The sequence below is a fragment of the Mesocricetus auratus genome, unplaced genomic scaffold (genome assembly GCF_017639785.1).
Source record: "Mesocricetus auratus isolate SY011 unplaced genomic scaffold, BCM_Maur_2.0 Super-Scaffold_100010, whole genome shotgun sequence".
Lineage (NCBI taxonomy): Eukaryota > Metazoa > Chordata > Mammalia > Rodentia > Cricetidae > Mesocricetus > Mesocricetus auratus.
Window position 1 is genome coordinate 43,339,320 of NW_024429194.1, and position 19,910 is coordinate 43,359,229.

Here is a 19,910-nt window from a genome sequence, read left to right on the forward strand (position 1 = left end):
ATTTTAAAAATAATTTTTATGACCAGACATCAGTGGCACACTCCTTTAATCCTAGCACTTGGGAGGCAGAGGCAGGGAGAATGATTTCAAGGCCAGCCTGGTCTACAGAGCTAGTTCCAGGACAGCCAAGGCTGCACAGAGAAACCCTGTCTGAAAAACAAACAACAACATAATAATTTATGCATATGGTTATTTTTCCTGCATGTATGTGTATGTTCTGTATGTATGCCTGGTGCCTGTGGAGGTCAAAAGAGGACACGGGATTCCTTAGAACTGAAATTACAGAAGGTTGTGGGTCACCACGTGGATGCTGGGAACGGAACCAGGGTCCTCTGCCAGAGCAGCAAGTGCTCTTAACCTTTGAGCCTTCTCTCTCCCGTCTAAGTGATGCTTTTAAAAAATGCATTGCTTCACTCTTTCCATCTTTCCCCATCCTTGTCCACTGCTTCACAGCTAGCACCCAAATTACTAAGTCACACACTTTTTCATCTTTATATGCACACCTTTAAAAAATACCTTTTATCTCCCCTTATTTCTTTTTCCACTTTTACCCAGGTTCCTCTCACTTTTGCCCTCAGCTTCCTTCTCAAGCACTAGTGGGGTTTCTAAAGACATTTCTGAGATCAGTCACAACCTCATGAATGGCTTAAGGGCCTTATTGAGATTGGATTATTTCTATTATGACGCTTATGCTCTTGGTATACTTATATCAGTAATGGACGTGAGAAGAACCTCAGTGGCTGGACTCAGGACGTAGACTGTTTGGGCTTCTGGTCAAACAAAGTGGCTGAGCATATGCTGCTGTCCTTTTTCCCCGACCTTCCACAGTGAGGGAAGAAGAGACCTTGCATGAGGCAAAGCAATGTTTTCCCCAAAGATACTGCTATATAAACACAAGGCTTCAAAGACCTCAGAGTGTCCATGGAGTACCAAAGAAAGAAGTTGGAAAGCTCCCAGGGGAGTTTGAATATCTTTAGTTGCTTATGCAGTCTTCCAGGCAGCTGGGAGACCAAGATCCTCGTGACCCCCTACAAGCAGCAGCAGCAACAGTAGCAGCAATATATAAATGCAGATCCCAGAGAACAGGGTCCCAGTGCTGACTGTTAATGGATGTGTGCAGTCTACTGGGCCTTATTTCTCTACTTGCTCTGCCTTCTCCAAAGGAGAGAGATAGCTAGTCACCCTCTTCCCACACCAGCTTACTGCAGAACCAGCAGAACACTGTCCAAGGACGAGGTCACTGTGACTGCCTCAGACACTGACACTGAATGTTCCTCACAAAAGACCATGTCCTAATTGTCAAAACTTCTAAATATTTCTATGGTCTGGCAGAAAGGATTTTTGTAGATAGGATTAAGTAAGGAATCGGAGGTGGGGAGAGTATCCTGGGATGTGTGGCTTGGTGAATTACACTGATAAAAATGAGAAGAGGGGGCATTAGTCAGAAAGGAGAAGCCAGAATTTGCTCTTCTGTTGTCATTGAAGATGGAGAATAAAGCCATGAACTAAGGAATTAAGACAGCTGCCAAAGGATGGAAAAGACAAACGTAACAATGTCTGGTAGTATTTCCAGAAGATGGGCAGACCTACCACTTGGTTTTTGCATAACGAGATAGGTCTTGAACTTCAGTTCTCTAGGACTATCAGTAATAAACATGTTTTGTTTTAAGCCATCAAGTTTGTGTTAATTAGTTACAGTGTCCATTAAAAAATAGTGTAACCCCACCCCCACCAACAGGAAGGAAAATAATAGCAGCTGAGATAATTTATCACAAATAGGAAGTGAATGGAGGAAACACACCTGGCCTGGCAGAGTAGGGCGCCAGTGCCTGAGCATGTGGAAGGAACGGGAGGCCACGCCTTCTTCAAACCATTCCCAGGTTTAGGAAAAGAGTACTCAAGGAGGATGCAGAGCATTTAGGTAAATATTTGAAAGCTTTGAATCTAGCCTGCAAAGTACTGACAGGTAGGCATACTCTCTCCTCCCGTTCTGAGAAAGGCAGAAGAAAGGCCTCCCAGTAGTGACTTCTGCTCACTTTCCAGTTACTCTCAGTTGGTCTCCAGTTGCCAAGTCCTGGCCATGTACACAGACCTTCACTTGGTCACTTTAGTGCCTTGTTTTTTTTTTTTTATTTAATTAGTTTTAAATTTTACTCGCTTTTATCCAATGTGCATGAGTGTTTTATCTGTGTGACAGGTTCAGAAAGGGCTTCACATTGAGTGGGAAGAAGGACAGCGCCAAGGTGCAGCACTCTTGTCTACAGCTTGGCTGACCAGCATGGTTCGCACATGGCTGCCTTTCTGCTGGGCACTGGAAAGACAGGGAAGGTTGAGGTAGGAGACTGCTGTTTTCCAATCAGCTTTCCTTTTCAGTAAATGAATTTCCATCTCATCAGTATTACAGTATTATACAGTAATTCAGAAGATGCTTCTTTCTCTTCACCCTTTGCCAAGGCATCTGGAAAGAAACCAAAGAAAGCGGCACCGTTTTCTAAGAAGCCGTGAGCGAACGGGGTTGGTGACTCTGAGATGGTGAATTGGGTAATGATAACACGTTTTCTGTTTTATAATCTGATGGGGAAGTCCTGTGTATATGTCAATAAAGCACTGTTGGCCAATAGGGAAGCAAGATAGGTGGGACTAGGAGTCCAGGAGGACTCTGGGTAGGAGAAACACAGGGAGTCAAGATGTAACCGCCATAGGGGTAAGAAGTCCAGACCTATTCTCCGGTAAGAGAAATACATAGATTAACAATTATGGAGTAAATACTTAAGTCAGAGATAGCCAGTAAGAAACAAGCAAATGGCCAACAGCTTCAGAATTAATACAGTGTCCTGTGTGATATTTGGCGACTACAATGTGGCAGAGCCCAGGCGACTGGCAAAGAAAAGGCTTCACTCTGCAATAATCCTATTCAGATTCTGTTTATGACCAGCTGTACTATTCTCATTCTGATGCTGGTAATCAACTCATCCGAGTCTAGCAGTAATCACACAAAGCAAGAGAGAGGTTCTTGCCTTTCTGAGTGGTTCTCTAGTATTTTGTTCCTTTGTCTCAGGCTTTATCCATGTCACCCAATGTTTACTGAAATAAAGCAGAGAGCTAAGACCACACCGATTACTACTTAGACCAGAGAACTAAGACTTTATGTTGTTTGAAGTAAACTACAATTTATCATAGGATGTAGTTCAGAAATACCACAGGGTATTTAAGAAGACTTGAGATTTCTTTCAGTATATAAATAAAATGGATCAAATGGTCAGTAACTCTCTCTTAACATAGAAGTTCGTGTACAACCAGACAAAACTGTTCCCGGCTAGGGTTTGTTGTCATGAAAAATGCCTTGGTAACACTGAAAAGCAGATGATAGCAGACTCATGTCCTAACAGGAATCCTGGTGACCCAAATCCAGGTATGGGATACCAAATAAGGAAGCAGCTGGTCTCTACATTTGAAAAGAGTAACAGAATGCTTGGCCTGTAATGTAGAGTTCCCATGTGTCCTCCAACTAATCATACTGAGGTATCTAACTTACATGTTCAGACACTTAAGGTGATTTTCTCAGGTTCTTCTTTTTCTGATACATTTCCACCAATAGCATCTACAGATGGAGCAAAGGAGAGCAGTAGTGTATTGAAAACTCCTCACACCAAGGCTCAATCCCTTCTCACACTCACCTTGGTGGGGATTTAAGTGTAATGATGATAGGTAGGGAGAAATACATTGTTATTTGTTACTGTTTTTGAAACTATTTCCCTTGATAATAAGACTAAAGCATTACATCTCTATTTGGGATCTACCCTTCCCCACCTTTGAGAAAATATAATTGACAAATAAAAATTGTGTATACTTACAAAGTGCAGAGTGACATTTTGATGTGTGTGAACTGACTCAGTAAGCTGTTAGCATTTTCATCACCAAACATTATTTAAAAGAGAATTGTGGTGGGAACAGTTAAGATTCACTCTGCCATGTATGATACATTGTTATTAGTTCTAATTTCTGTGCTGTGCACAACATTCTCTAGAACTGAATAAAGCTCTCTAGAACTGAAAAGAAGTGCTTTTGAAATAATTCAATTATTATTTTTACTTCCTGTTCATTCATGTTTTGCTGGCATATATGTCTGTGTGAAGGTGTCAGAGTCCCTGAAACTAGAGTTACAGGTAGTTATAGGTTGCCATGTGGGTGCTGGGAATTGAACCTGGTTCTTCTGGAAGAGCAGCCAGTCCTCTTTACTGCTGAGCTATCTCTTCTTCAACCCCAGAAAAGAAGTTTTTTTTTTAATATGCCCACTTTCCTACACATGAGAGTAAGTGTAGCTGGATTTTTCTTCAGGATCCTTGACTTCCCAATAATGATATGGAGACAAAGCATTAATTATACAAGCTCTGCGGATATCTTAGGCTTGTTTCTAACTAGTTCTTACAACTTAAGTTAACCTGTATCTATTAATTTACTTTCTTCCTCGTGGCTTTATTACATTATCTTCATAGTGCCCATCCTGCTTGCAAGCAGGGCAGAGAGGAAGCCTGATGTTTCCCCCTTCTTCCCAGCATTCTCTCTTCCCTGAAAATTCTGCCTAGCTATTGATCATGCCGCTTTTGATTAAACCAATCTGAGTGACATGTCTTCACAATGTACAAAAAATTATTCCATATTTCCCCCTTTTTGACTAAATGAAAATGAAAGATTTTAACTCTAACGTAGTAAAACTATATACAATAAGAACAATTATCAAGTGAGAATTACACTCACAATGTTCCGTCCATTTGTATTTGACAAATTTAGAGAAAATACTCTATTATCTATCCTCTCTTGATGAATCCATGGTTTTGAACCTAATTTACTTTTTTGTCATAATTAAGGAAAACTGTGACTATAACTATCCAGTGCTCAACTCCATCAGAGACATGAGTCTCTGTTTATTCCTGAATATAGTATTACCTGAATAAACAGAAAGTGTAGATCAAGCAATTTCCAAAACTATGAAATGACAGAGACACCTGGCTTCCTGGACAGTCACCCCAGAATTCCTCTGCAACATTGGAGCATCCATCTTCGGCCTACAGGCCTAAAATATCTGACAGACTTTTCTGTAAGGCAGGAATGTTGAAGGACTATCTTACCTTGTCTTGGCAAAGTTTGGAAGTTGGTTTCTTTTGTGTCCTGCATGTTCAATTTGGACAACATACTTCCAGCAGTCGAGGTAAGGGCAGTTTCTTGCCACAAAGAAAGTAAACTCCCTATGGAATTTCTTTGAATCCCATCATCCTTTTATGAAATAAATTAGTGCTGCCAAGAGCAGATGTGTCTCACTGTCATGAAAAGCCATATGTTATTAAAACGTTTTAAATACCATATTCTGTAGGTCTCTGAAGTGTTTGAAGACCATCTATTTAAAATATGTCTTTGATTGACCTTGAAAGCATACCTAACATGACTATAAGTTTGATTGTTATAGATGACTACGTATTAACCTGTATTTCCTTATTATCCTAAATAGCTTTCAAGGAGTAGAACTTAATATTTTTAAGTGAGTTGCATAAGTACAATACCTTAAGCAAGAAATAGAAACACATAATACAGTATGATAAAAATAACCTTAAGTTTGTATCAATATACAAAAATATCTTACACGAGAATAGAAACATATATACAATATAATAAAATAACTTTAAATTTGGATAAATATACAAAAATCCATACAACATGAAATATTTAAGACTAGTAGTTGCTTCTTTTAGTTTAAAAGTAAATTCAATAGGATGATTCAGATTTTTATCCTATCATTTCTATATCCCCCTTTTATTCTTTTCAGAAAGACATCCCTGAATGTAATCTCCTTTGTTTAGCTTTTTTCCTACCATGACCACCAACAACTTGTAACCACGCCCCCTAAACAATGACAAACATCTATAACCTACCAAAAGACCAAAACGCACCCACTCCATCTCTTAGGAATGTGGGCATTGTGTTCTCTAGACTGCTTCCTGTTGTCTGAGGGCACTGGCATCTCTGGGCGACCCTGAGAAAATTAATAATGATCAAGTCTTGGCTAGAATAGTCTATGAGACTAGACCATGTCATCTAGCTGCTTCCAAGTTGTTCTGGATGCAGAATTTTGAGGAAATTGCAACAGAGGCATTCTGAGGCTGGATCACCTGGGCTACCTGTTTTCATTGGTGTTTAGCACTTTTGTTCTGAAAATACATAAGCTTTCAAAGGTAACACAAACACACACACACAAAATCTGGTGTAATAATATTTCCCTTCCTTAATGTGGCTTGTTTTTATTGCTTTACTTCCCTCTTTAAAGATTGTACTTTGTTATTTTTAAACTATTTTTTATGAATCTATATCCTTCTTTTTTCCCCCATTAAAGCTATGCACATTGTTAAACACAGTGTAACCTGTTTAGAGGTTGCTGGGTTTTTTTTCAGTCTGAACCTGCTTAACTACATATCTGTAATCTTTTCTGTCTGCATTAGCAAAATTTTAAACTGCCTCACAGCTTAGCTCATGGCACACTAGCTGTTCAAGCCTGCAGACAGAGGCTGGGAAACACATCTCTGTACTGCAGCCCGTATGAGAGACTGTGGGACTAGGAAGGCACATTTGGCTCTGTTTTTTGTGTGTTTGGAACCTTTTTAAAAAGCCTTCTCATACTCCACACTGGACGCTGTTTGTAGATACATTTCTCTTCAGGATCATTGCCTCCCCAATAATGATACAGAGACTGATTATTCATTATGAAAGCTCAGCCAATACCTTTTGCATGTTTCTAACTAGCTTTTATAACTTAAATCAACCCATTTCTATTCACTTACTTTCTGCCTTGTGGCTTTATTACCTCCTCTCCATAGTGCCCATCCTGCTTGCTCTGTGTCCCTGGCGTAGCTACCCTTCCTCTTCTCAGTGTCCTCTGTGCCTGGAACCCAGCCTAGGAATGGATGATTCAGATTTTTATTAAACCAGCCTGAGTGACACATCTTCATAGCATACAGAAAGATTACTCCATAACAAGTAAGAACCTTTACCAACAGTCTTGAGTATGAATGTTTCCTTTCTGTGCAGATTTTTTTCTTTAGCAAGACATCTGTTTAATGTATTTCTGGTGTTCTGCTATTTGATATGTTCTTACAGGAGGCCTGTGCAAAATGACAGTGATTTGGTGTATGTGTTTGTGTGCATTGTGTAAACTACAGTCTCTTCTTCCAGGAAATGTCTTCTTAACAACCAGAGATAGAGGAGAGCACACATGTCTATACCTCTTCAGTACAAGGGGCTTTCATTTGTGAATCAGGTAAAAATAATCCTGATGAGGTGGCTCAGCTGGGAAAAGCATCCACCACCAAGTCTGAACCGAAATTAAAATCCCAGGGTCCGAGTGGTAGAAGGAGACAACTGACTTTATAAAGTTGTCCTCCGACTGCCACATGTTCACTGTGGCACGTGACCCCACCCCTAGATAAATAGATGACAGGTATTTTAAGAAGTCTGTTCCACCTGGTTTTCGACAAAAAAGCTAAAATTATACAATGGGAAAATGATAGCATCTTCAACAAATGGTTCTGGCATAACTGGATATTGGCATGTAGAAATAACTGGATGCTGGCATGTAGAAGACTGCAGATAGATCCATGTCTATCACCATGCACAAAACTTAAGTCTAAATGGATCAAAGACCTCAACATAAATCCAGCCACACTGAACCTGTTAGAAGAGAAAGTGGGCGGCACCCTTGAACGAATTGGTACAGGAGACTGCTTCCTGAACATAACACCAGTAGCACAAACACTGAGATCGACAATTAATAAATGGGACCTCCTGAAACTGAGAAGCTTCTGTAAGGCAAAGGACACAGTCAGCAAGACGAAAAGACATCCCACAGACTGGGAAAAGATATTCACTAATCCCACATCTGACAGAGGGCTGATCTCCAAAATTTACAAAGAACTCAAAAGCAAGTCTCCAAAGCACCAAAGGATCCAATTAAAAAATGGGGAACTGAACTAAATAGAGAATTCTCAATAGAGGAGTATAAAATGGCAGAGAGACATTTGAGAAAGTGCTCAACATCATTAGCCATTAGGGACATGCAAATCAAAGCAACTCTGAGATACCATCTTACTCCTGTCAGAATGTAAGGTGTAATACTGATAGGTTTGTTTGAATACGTTACTTGGCCTTTTTCCTTTGCCCCTCTTAATATTATTTCCTTATTCTGTATGTTTGGTGTTTTGATTATTATGTGATTAGGGGACTTTTTTATGGTTCACTCTATTTGGTGTTCTGTAAACAGAATGGTTAAAATAAAAAAAAAACACCAATGACAGTTTATGCTGGAGAGGATGTGGAGAAAGGGGAACACTCCTCCACTGCTGGTGGGAGTGCCAACTCGTACAGCCACTATGGAAATTAGTGTGGAGATTCCCCAGGAAAATGGGACTCAGTCTACCACAAGACCCAGAAATTCCACTCTTAGGCATATACCCAAAAGACACCCATTCACACAACAGGAGCAGGAAGGTTGAGTCGAGGTAAGAATAGAGGAGAGCAGGATGAGAGATACCATAATAGATTGAGTCATTATAGGCTTGAGGAGAGAGCTGACACTAGTGAGATCTCCAGAGATCTACAAAAAATAACACCAATTGGCAAACTAAGCAATAGTGGAGAGACTACATTAATTGTCCCTCCTTGATGGTAAGGTCGATGACTACCTTATATGCCATCCTAGAACCTTCATCCAGTGACTGATGGAAGCAGAGACAGATACCCACAGCTAAACACTGAACTGCACTCCTGGAACCTAGTGACAGACATGGAGGAGTGATGAGCAGAGGGGTCAAGACCATGATGGTGAAACCCATAAAGACAGCTGACTGGATAAGGGGGAGCTCTTGAATCCCAGACTGATGCCTGAGAGGCCAATAGGGGCCTGATCCAGACTCCATGAATGTAGTCTCAGTGAGGAGGCCACAGAAATCACTGGGACCTTGGGTAGTAGATCAGTGTTTATCATGGTTTATGAATGATCTTTGGGAGCCCATTCCAAATAGAGGGATGCTCTCTCACCCTGGACACATGGGGAAGGACCTAGGTCCTGCCCAGGATGAAATGACAGACTTTGGAGATCCCCCCCAAGGAGGGTCTCACCCTCCCTGGGGAGTGATGTGGGGATTGGGTGAGGGGCTGGGGGGGCTGGTGGAGGGACAAGGGAGGAGGGGTGGGAAAGGGAGCTGGGATTGACATGTGAAGCATTCATGTTTCTAATTTAAATAAAAAAAAGAAGTCTGTTCCATCATAAAGCATTGAATGGAGCAGATGCATCCTCAGTTCTGAGGTCCTTTTAAGCTAAGAGACCCCTTAGCATATATGAATGGAAGGTGATAAGCAGTCTTCTTAACCATATCTGTGATCTTTCAGGGTGGACTATTCATGGACAAAAGTGCAGTATGTCCCTGCCTAATGCTCAGTAAATGTTACTGTCTCCTATCTAGTCTCTGGCACTGTGTTAAGCATTTTGTTTTTGTTTTTATTTTAGCTGAGGTTTTGTGCTAGACCAGTAGAATGCTTTTATAATTGTGTGTCAGAATGTCTTGTGCTTTTCACAGGAAGCTGGAATTGAATCATCTTCATAACTTTTATATAACCTGGTCTACCATCTTTAGTTCAAGATTAAACAAATACCATATGCTCTTGTGGCCTACATCATATAAGATGTGAAAAGCTGTAACTGAAACACTCCCTAAGTGGGTCGCTACAGCTAGGGATTCTTGCCCAAAAGATCCATGATACAAGGTGAAGCCAAAGAGTTTAAAGCACATTTCTCTCTTTCCCCAGAACTTTTCTTGAGTTGTCCATTTCTTGTCAGAGCTTAGCATATCAGAGGCAAGACACCTGCCATGTGTTATGCATGCAATTGTCTGTTACCCATTCATGCAGTTGTATAACTTATAATCGCTAAGTACCTGAAAACCAAGAGCCAAGTTTTATTCTTCCTTTTAGCCTTGATACCCCCTTTGGACTTAATGTAGCCTTTCTCTGGTTAGTGGCCTGAGTAGAGGGGAGGAAAACCATAGGACACAGAAGAAGCTGACTTGGAGCAGAGAGAGCATCCAGATGTGGGGTGACATAATGGAATCAGCAGGGAAGGATTTCTTCTCTGGATTCTTATAGGTGAGGACTTACAAGGATGTCTCAGTTTAGTGTGCTGCACTCACTTTATTGTGTTTTGTAGATCCCTCACCCCAAGCACCTCAGGTTGAAAGTCTGTGACAATCCTGTGTAGAGAAAACACATCAGCTTTCTTTTTGACTCTGGGTCACATTTTGGTAATTCTGACAGTATTTCAAACTCTTTCATCATTATTATATCTGTTATGATGATCCTTGAGGTCAACATCAGAGTGGTTTGGGGATGACATGAACCTTATTCATACTGGTCAATGGAGTCAAGACACATTGTGTTCAGAGTGTTCCAAATATCAGCTCTTCCCCATATTCTCCTCTACTCCAGCCTCTCTAGTCCCTGAGACACAACAACACTGAAATTACACCAGTTAATGGCCCTCCATTTCCATACATATACTGTGTGTGTTCTAGGGAAAGGATGAGACACACATGTCTTACTTTAAATTAAAACCTAGACATTGTTAAACTAGCATGTAGAAAAGCCAGGAGAGGCTGAAAGCTAGGCCTCTTAAACAGCTAAGTAATGGATATAATGGAAATGATCACCCAAATGCTATAAAAGAGAAATGTCTTATTGATGATATAAAGATTGAATGGTCCTGGTAGACCAAAGCAGTTCAATATTCCCCTAGCCAATGTCCATCTCCAGTAAGACACTACCTCTCTTCAGTTCTACAAAGGCAGAAGGAGGAGATGAAGCTAACTAGGGGTTAGCTTCTTTCTGGCCAGAGAGATGGTTTAGCAGCAAGAATGTACGCTTAAGTTGATTTGCAGCACCCACACCAGATGCCCAACAGCTGCCTGTAACTCCAGCTGCAGATGGAGATGTATACAGAGACTCATGTGGCTTTTCTGTCTGCTAACACAACAGCTATTCTGTAGTCATGTATCAAGGAATAATTTTGACTTCAAATCTTACTATTTAAGAGACATATTTCACATGGAATACATAGACAGTAATTTCTCCGATGACGCTGGGCAATACCAATGGAAAGTTTGCATGCTTATTTATTCGTGTAAAATTTATACAACAATAAGAGTAAAAGGTTGGTATATTTTGCTATTCTTGGTGGTATACAAATATGAAAACAAAGGGCTATGTGTCTGATACTGAGTGTACATTCCTCTTATGAAGGAATAGAAATACTATGGGTATGTCACTTGAATTTACTCATGAAGGGAGTATGCATGTCCATGTACACTGTTTTTTCTAATATTTTGTAGTCAAAACCAACTAGTAGTGTAGCAGACACAAACTGTACTTCTTACCAATTTTGATGACTTGTTCAGGGTCAACAGGAGGAAATCAGTACGTTGTGAGGTCTAAAATAAAAAGCCAAAGAAAGGAAAAGTAATCAATATTAAAATGAATCTTATTCCATTAACACAAGGAAAATTGTCACAGGTGTGTGTGAGGTAGTCGGGGTTTCAGGGGAGGAAGTCACTCCAGAGGCAGCAGGAACAGCAGCAGAAGTAAAGGGCCTTGAAATGCAACTGGATTGCTGCAGTCTCATGATGAAACCTTAGTGGATGAGTTGTTTCTTGTGAACGAGCAAAGAAAATAATCAGAGCTTTATTTCAAGACGTTTATTCCTGGTGAAGATGTTGAGAACTGTGTTGAAATGACAACAGATTTGAATATTACATAATCTCAGTTGGTAAAGCAGAGATAGATAGGGTTTGACAATACTGGCTTTTATTTTGAAAATATTATAATATATATATATATCTGGGCGTGGTAGCACGCTCCCATAATTCCAGCACTTGAAAGATTGACAGGACAACCAAGCATTCAAAGTTGTCCTTAGCTATTACTCAGTCCAAGTTCGGCCTTGGTTATTTGAAAACTTGTGTCAACAAACAAACAAATGCCATCAAACAACCTCACAGGCTACAGAGAAATACTTGTGCAGGGAAGACATAATATTGTGCAGACTTTACTGATTTCTTTCTTATTTGAAGAAATCGCTGTATCCACCCAACTTTCAGCAATCAACACAACCAGTCAGCAGCCTTCATCATCTGGGCAAAACCTATGAGCAAAAAGATGACTACTCACTGAAGACTCCACCGGTGATCAGCGACTTGCAACATTGAACTACTTTAAAATTGAGGCATTATACTAATTACTTTATTCTTTGTGAAAAACTATCAGGCTAATGCAACTTAAGTGGGGGAGGTTTGTTTCGTTTTACAGCTAGAAAGTACCATCCACAAGGTACCAAAGATGGCATAGATGGCAGCAGGAGCAGCAGGTGGCAGGTCATATTGCAGTCACAGCCAGGAAGCAGAGAGAGTTGATGCAGGTGCCTTGCTCACATTCTTTTTTTATTTACTCTAGGACCCCCAGTGCAGGAGTACTCTAGGACTACCCAACATTTAGGGTAGCCTTTTCAACTCAATCAACCTAATCTGGAGAACTCCTCATGGACATGTCTAGTGCTCATTTTAAATCCCATCAATAAAGATTAACCATTACAGTTTTGTCTACCTCTTAATTTAGACACAATGAACTAACACACTTGCGTAAACATGACTCTTACTTGCAGTTAGAAACAAAGAGAGTGTGGAACTTGCGTTAATGAGGTGGTCTGAAACCAAACTTGCAATATCTGATGTATTATTCCATTAAATAACAACTGATAAGTATTTTTTAAAGTACAAAGATCATATAGGACACACAGAAAGTGTCTACATTTTCTCCACTGTCTTGGATTTTCTCAAGGGGTAAAATGATGACAATGTCATCCCAAGATTGTTTTGAGGGTGAAATGGAAAGACCCATATACATCACACAACACTGGCCCACTGGAAGTGACAGGGAGAAGGCAGATTGTCACAACCGCTATAACCAGTTAAATGGATACTTCTGTATCAAGGAAAAGTGATCTGAGTTCTTGTCACCAGAGTTAAATTTGTTGATAGACTTTTAGAATTTTTGTGTAGAATTTTAAATTCATAAATTTTATTCTTGTGTAATATATGAAAAGACAAGTATAGGTAAATAATTTTAAACAGTTTTGGAAGTTTTTCATTTTCAGAGTTGGTCTTTTTTGAGTTTAAGTCTTTTAGAACACTTTTAGCTTCAGAGACATTGGTTTTGGGGGATTTTTTTTCTTCTTGCAATGTTGCTGTTACATCAGGAGTGTTGGGAAGAAGCGATGAGTGTATCTGAAATGTGCCCCTCTGCTGAACTCAAAGTTTCTTTCAGTTCACAGACACCTACTCTCCTTGTGCTTGCTCTATCTTACCAGAAAGTGCCAATGGAAGGTTGCCAAGCAACCACATTTTTATTCTGTCCTCAAGTCCTGCTATTTGCATTTTTAATTTTTTGAAATTATAATTACATCATTTCCACCTTCCCTTTCCTCCCTTCAAATCTTCCATCCATGTAGCCCCATCTTGCTTGCTTTTAAATTCATGGCCTCTTTTTCCTTAGTTGGTGTTGTGTGTGTGTGTGTGTGTGTGTGTACACATATAAGCATATAAGTGCAGGTACCTGCTGAGGAGTGGGGTGAGTGTGTGTGCGTGCATGAGTGTGTGCTCCTAAATATATAAATACAACCTGATAAATCTGTAGAATGGTACTTGAATGTATATGTTGTATGTTTTCAGGCTGACTACTCTTGGCAGTCTTATGATAACTCCTGCATAGAAGGCTCTCATAATGAACTTCCTGGCATCATGCTTGGCTCCATTCTGTCACTTACATCCCATATCCCACCCATCAGGATTCAAAATCCAGAACCCACCTTGCAGTGTTCATACTATTCTGGCCTGCAGCCTCATCATCCCTCACCTATAATTACCCTTTAACAGGTTTTTCTGCTTTTGTCTTGGCCATACAACAAATCTATTCTCAGAACTGGCCAGAATAAATCTCAGCACAGTTAGATAATGGCTCTCCTTTACTTAAACTTCCACTTCCTGTTTCTCTCCGAGTAAAAGCCAATCATGCTCATTAGTCCACAGGTCGTATGAACTCAGTGCTCCCTGATTCATCTCTCTTCTTCTCTTCCTCAGGTCTCATACCCTTTGCTACACACCTGCTGGCCTCTTGGACGTTTCTCAATATTGCAAGGCATATTTCCCCCAGAGGGTGTGTGCTCTAGTTCTTTCCTCCCTGGAATATCTTTCTTCCAGCACCTGTGGAATTAACTCCTGCCCTAGTTTGCTTCCTGTTGCTGTGATAAACACCATGGGCATAGCCAACTTGGGGAGGAGAGGGTTTTCTTTTTCTTTTTCATTTTATAGGTTACAAGTTGCTTACAAAGGGAAGTCAAGGCAGGAACTCAGCGCAGGAGTGTGAAGCAGAAACCATAGAGGACATTCTGACTGAAGGGCTTTTGAGTTCTTGTTCAGCCTCCTCTCTTATTTCCCAGGCCCACCTGCCTCGGGATGGCACTGTCCACAACGTGCTGGGCCCTCTAACATTAATTAGCAATTAAGTAAATGCCTTATAGATATGGACCATCTGATCTAGGCAATTCTGTAGAGTCCTAGGTGACTCTAGATTTGTGCCAAGTTGACAGTTGAAGCTATGATATTCTACCTTTTGTCAATTTTGACATGCAAACATGGCGCTTGAGCCAATACTTTTCCTTTCTTGTCTGCAAGATGTCATATTACTGACTCAATATAAAACAAAGTCTAGCTTTCAAAGCCCTATATTCTTTTAATAGCTCAATACTTCAAAACTTCAAGGTCCCTTTAAAAATTCAAAGTCTCTTCATCAGGTTCTTGTAAAATCCAAAATAAGTTACATACATTTTAGGGAGAAGGGGACATAGCTCAGCTTACAGGTTAGAGCCCATCATCAAGGGAAACCAAGGCAGACAGTCAAGGAAGCTACTTGAAAGAGCCATGAGGAATGCTGCTTACTGGCTTTCCACCCACATTTTCACCTTCCTTTCTCATATAGCCCATGACCAGTTACCTGAAGACGGCACTGCCCACAGTAGGCTGGACCCTCCTACTTCAATTAGCAATTAAGAAAATGCCTCACAGATCACATGACCACAGGCCAATCTGATCTAGACAATTCCTCAGCTGAGGTTCCCTCTTCTTGGGTTACTCTAATTTGTGTCAAGTTGACAGCTGAAGGTAACTATGACAAATCCCCCACTTTCTTCAAAAAATTGCTTCTATTTCATGTCGTCCCTGAAACATATCTTAGCCATCTTATTAAAGACTTCAGCCTGGGGGCTAGGGAGTTTGCTCTGTGGGTAAAGTGCTTGCCTATACAACCATGAGGACCTAGGTTCAGCATCCATACAAAAGCCAGGGGCCATAGCACACACGTGATGGAAATAGGCAGATCTCTGCAGTTCATGGGAGAGTATGAGAATGGTCCACACAGAGCACGTGAGGAGAAGTGAATGTGTTTGGGGTCTCAGTTGAACTTTCACAGACAAAGTGAAACAGATGAAAGACCTATGTAAAGCTATGAAATTATAGATGTAAATACTTCCCCATATCTTGATCAGTTTTGGAGTCTCTTATAAGACCACTTGCCATTCACAAGGACCCTATCTTTATGACCTAATTACCTCACTGCCTTCTTATGCTATCATATTGGGCAGGTAGTAATTCAGCATATGATTTTGGTAGCAGGATAAATTCAGTCTATTACACTTGGGTCTTTTTCCAGGTAGTTATTTAGCTTGAATACTTCTCATTGATATTAATTCAGACTTTGGAAGTCAAACTCAATGAAAATATACTTTGCAGAATGTGTCTTCAAAGTATAATATTAACGCCCTTCTGTATGAGTGTGCTACATTATTACTATAGAAAAATGGAATTGCAGCTTGACCAACCATGGTGCCACATGTCTGTTTAGGGTGGTGGCTGGTAATGAAAATGTTATGTCCTGCCAAAATATAAGTTGCAGGAGGCTGGAGAAATGGTTCAACAGTTAAAATACAGATTATGAAAAATTACATTGGGTGTAATTAGAGGGGAGTTCCATGGAACATTTTGCTAACTGAAGGTGCTCTCTAAGCATAGAAAAGGGATGTATTTAGTCTTTGCTATATTGGCACATGGGATAAGACAAACCCTTTCTTGCATCAGCCTTTTAGCTTATAATATATGATTTACTTGTTCTTAATAATAGGTGCTATCTGTTAGTTTCATTGCAAATAATTATTCCTTCTAGTTAAACATCAAGTCCAGTTGGTTTTTAGTTGTTGAAGGATTGCATATACCATCAACATGCAAATATGACATATTTTAGAATTGTACATACTTGAAAAAAATTTGCCTGTGACACTTAAGCTTCAGTGGACAAGTTCAAAACCCCTCTTTCCTCTAAATTTTGGCTCTGGGAGTTTTTCTCACAGAGTCACTGAAATTCAGTCCCTTACTGGCACGTAATAATCAATTCATATTATTTAAAAGATGGGACAAATAAATTTGGTTCAGAAGAAATGTTTTGGCATGTGCCTCCAGGATTTAGATTAAGGTATCTGTGAAATAGGATACATCATATACTAGTCTTTATGAGCCATTTATACAAGTTCTCAGGCTTTGGGAGGCCAGGGAGACTGGGAAGTTGCTATACCCAGTCGAAAGGCCTTCGCTAGCATCAAGTATTTTGTTTTCAGGCTTTTCCTATCTTTCCCATGGTACACCTTAAAGGCACCAGTAAGATGTCTTGTCTGTGATGTCAGGAGTCCTCTCACTCAATGTTTAAGTTTGGCCCTAATATCAGGGAAACTCTGAGAGAAGAAGTGGGTCATAATGAGTTATTTTCTATCTGGGGTCTCAGGAATCCAGATTGGTATATCATAAGAGAGCCTTTGTTAGACAGTCTAGGAATTAAATGGGGTTTTCATGTTTGTCATGGATGACTTTGGATTTTTTCATAATTTACCTCTTTAATGGTGGCCTTGGGAAGACCAGCCAGGAGGTAAGTTACAAACCATCCCTACCAAGGATGCCCCCTGCTCATCTCTTTCTGCTCTTTTCTCTTTCCACTCTCTCTTTCCTGCCCTCCTCTCTTCCCTGCTGTTCCCCTGGGGCAGACAGGACTTTTCCTGTCTCCCTCTTCTCTTCTGTCCTCTCTCTGTCTCTGTGTCTCTTTACCTCTTTTCTCTTCCCTTACCCTGCCATCTCTGTTCCCAGTTGGCCAACACCTACAGGTCCCTTTGCTGCCTTTGTCAATAAACTCCATGTGGGTTTGTTGAGTTTTGTGGTTCGTGTTTCATCGCCTACAGAAGCTGCAGCAAAACAACAACCAATTCCATTTAGGGTCCTGGTCTGGGACTGCCTTGCCTTGACTGGATGGGCAGCCTGTCTCTGAGAAGGGAGAAAGGGAAACCACAGAGGGAGAGGCTGGAGAGGAAGAGAAGGGACTGTGGGTTCAGTCTTGTTAGTGTGATGGAAAATAGTGGAAGAATCACTGGTTTGGGCCTTACATCTAGGAGGAGCTGTTTTCCCTTGGTTGACTTATGCTATATGGTCACTTTTAATCAAGATGGGCGTGAAGTCAAATGGCAAAACCCATCCTTTCCAGCCTGAGCAAAAAGGGCTGTCAGTCACAGGGCTGCCTCCATCCCAATGGGGTACAGCAACTAACATATGTTAGTTTTCATGTTTGTCCTGGATGACTCTTGAATTTCATGGGGTTTCTAAGACCCCATGAAAACAGCAAGCCATATGTTTCCTCTGTATAGACTTTCACTATCAATCCTGGTGTTATGAGTTTCAAAGTAATCCTTTTGTTAAAGGTTTTAATCATACCCAATATGCTTACAAATCTTTAGGTATAGCAAGTTTACACAATAGTTTTACAAATCTTGAGATAAGATTTATACTTTAGCAAAAGTTTTTAAAGAGTTTACCTAAAACCAAAAAAGGGTATGAGGTGAGTAGCAATTGTCCCTATTGGGAATTGTCTGTCTGTCCCTTTATTTTGTTTTGCCCTCCTTTCTCTGTCACACAGCAGGTGGTTCACCTGATATGTATGGCACAGAGATTTTGGAAGAAACATTTAAACAAACCTACATGGGTCTAGAGGAAAGGGAGCCATACCCTAATTCTAGAGCCAAATTTTAATTCAAGTGGGACAGCATAAAACAACAGACTAATGCCACTCATACCTAAAAGACACCTGAATCCCTGTAAAAAAATGAATGTAGTAAGCTGGGAACAAAGAAGGCTTAGAGATAGGACATTTTTGAGTCCTGGCTATAGACAAGGGATGTGGAACAAAGAAGGCTTAGAGATAGGGCATTTTTGAGTCCTGGCTATAGACAAGGGATGTGGAACAAAGAAGGCTTAGAGATAGGACATTTTTGAGTCCTGGCTATAGACAAGGGATGCTGTAAGAGGGAGTTGGGAAAAGCACCAGCCAGTACAGAGTGTGTGTAGAGTGTGTGTGGGGAGTGTGCACATTGCAATTGACCTACTCCTTCGTTTTCTCCCCCTCCTGTTAGGTTTCGCTCCTAGCTCCCACTTTGCAACAAACTTACAGAATCATTTATGATAACTCAAAACACAGAACATTTATACAGTGTGTGTTTGGAGGGGGGAGACTAGACAAAAACAGTGCTTGGAGCAGAGAAATAGGGAATGGGGCTATCTCTTTCTATTTCTCTGATCACTCATAGTTACTTGTAAAGGTCCCAAATAATATTGGGACCTAAGATGCCACTAGGTAGCCCTTTGGATTCATTATCTTAGGGGTATTGAAGCCAAATATGATTGCAAACGTGATTAAGATTAGGGCCCTTCAAGCCAAGCATCGGGTGGAGAGACTGGATGTTTCTATGACGTGTACTAAGGGAAAATGAGAAGGTATGGAAGACACCTTCCCATGGATACAAGAGGAAAAGGAAAATGTCACTGCAGCCTGCAGTCATGGGTGTCCCCAGGACTCAGGGAGAACCACAAGAACCAAGTAATTGAGTGGGTTGACACCACACTCAATGGGGGTCAGGGCTTAGCCTGGCTAAGCCAGTGGAGAGACTCAGAGCCTCGTTTTCTGCAGAGGTGAGAAGGTGAGGGCGAAATCTGAGATCTAGGAGGGGTTTCATCCACAGGAAAGGGTTGGGGAATAGGGTCACAAAAGCCACAAGGGCTGAAAGGAGTTGTGGGATTACAGGCAAGCTCCTAGGGGAATGTGAGAGGAGAGGGCAGGAAGGCCTACAGTAGCTTGATTTGACCTAAGGAAACTACAGGATTGCAGCTCCAAGGTGGGGTCGTGGGGGGTGGGATGGGTCAGGTGAAGAGGGCCAGGCTGGGGCTACTTCCACCTCCAAGAGTACCAGAGAGGTACCAGACACTCAATGGCCACTTCCTTGGACTCAGTGAACGTTTACACTGACCAAAGGGACACTTACCTAATGTCTGGTGGTGGATGGGATGCTGAGTGATATGTGAGCTAGAAGGTGAGTCTGTTGTAGTTGGACTAGCGATGAACGATGAGGGATGGAGTCCCAGCGCAGCTTAGACCCTGAGGGAACCACAAGCACTAGAAGAACCTATCCCAGGTTTTGCACCAAATGTAAGCATTGTAGCTTGGATGGAAAGATATTCTGGCAGTCAGGAGCCACAAAGTCGCAGTCACCGCACACAGTAATCCTCACGCAAGAGATTTATCTAGAAGAAAAAACCAGGAGGGCAGCTGTCTCTGCTCCAGCCAGAAACAGTAGCAAACAGAGCAGGATTCAGGGCTCATATCGTTTCTTGGGAAGGGGGTGGAAC

At 41.0% G+C, this 19,910-nt stretch overlaps 1 long non-coding RNA gene across 1 annotated transcript; it reads left to right on the forward strand.

Annotated features, from left to right (window-relative positions):
* Positions 1-2,350: 2,350 nt before the first annotated feature.
* Positions 2,351-7,612, forward strand: LOC110340960. Its single transcript, XR_005879915.1, has 3 exons — positions 2,351-2,541; positions 6,867-7,026; positions 7,222-7,612. It is a non-coding gene; the product is annotated as an uncharacterized LOC110340960 (long non-coding RNA).
* The last annotated feature ends 12,298 nt before the right edge of the window (positions 7,613-19,910 follow it).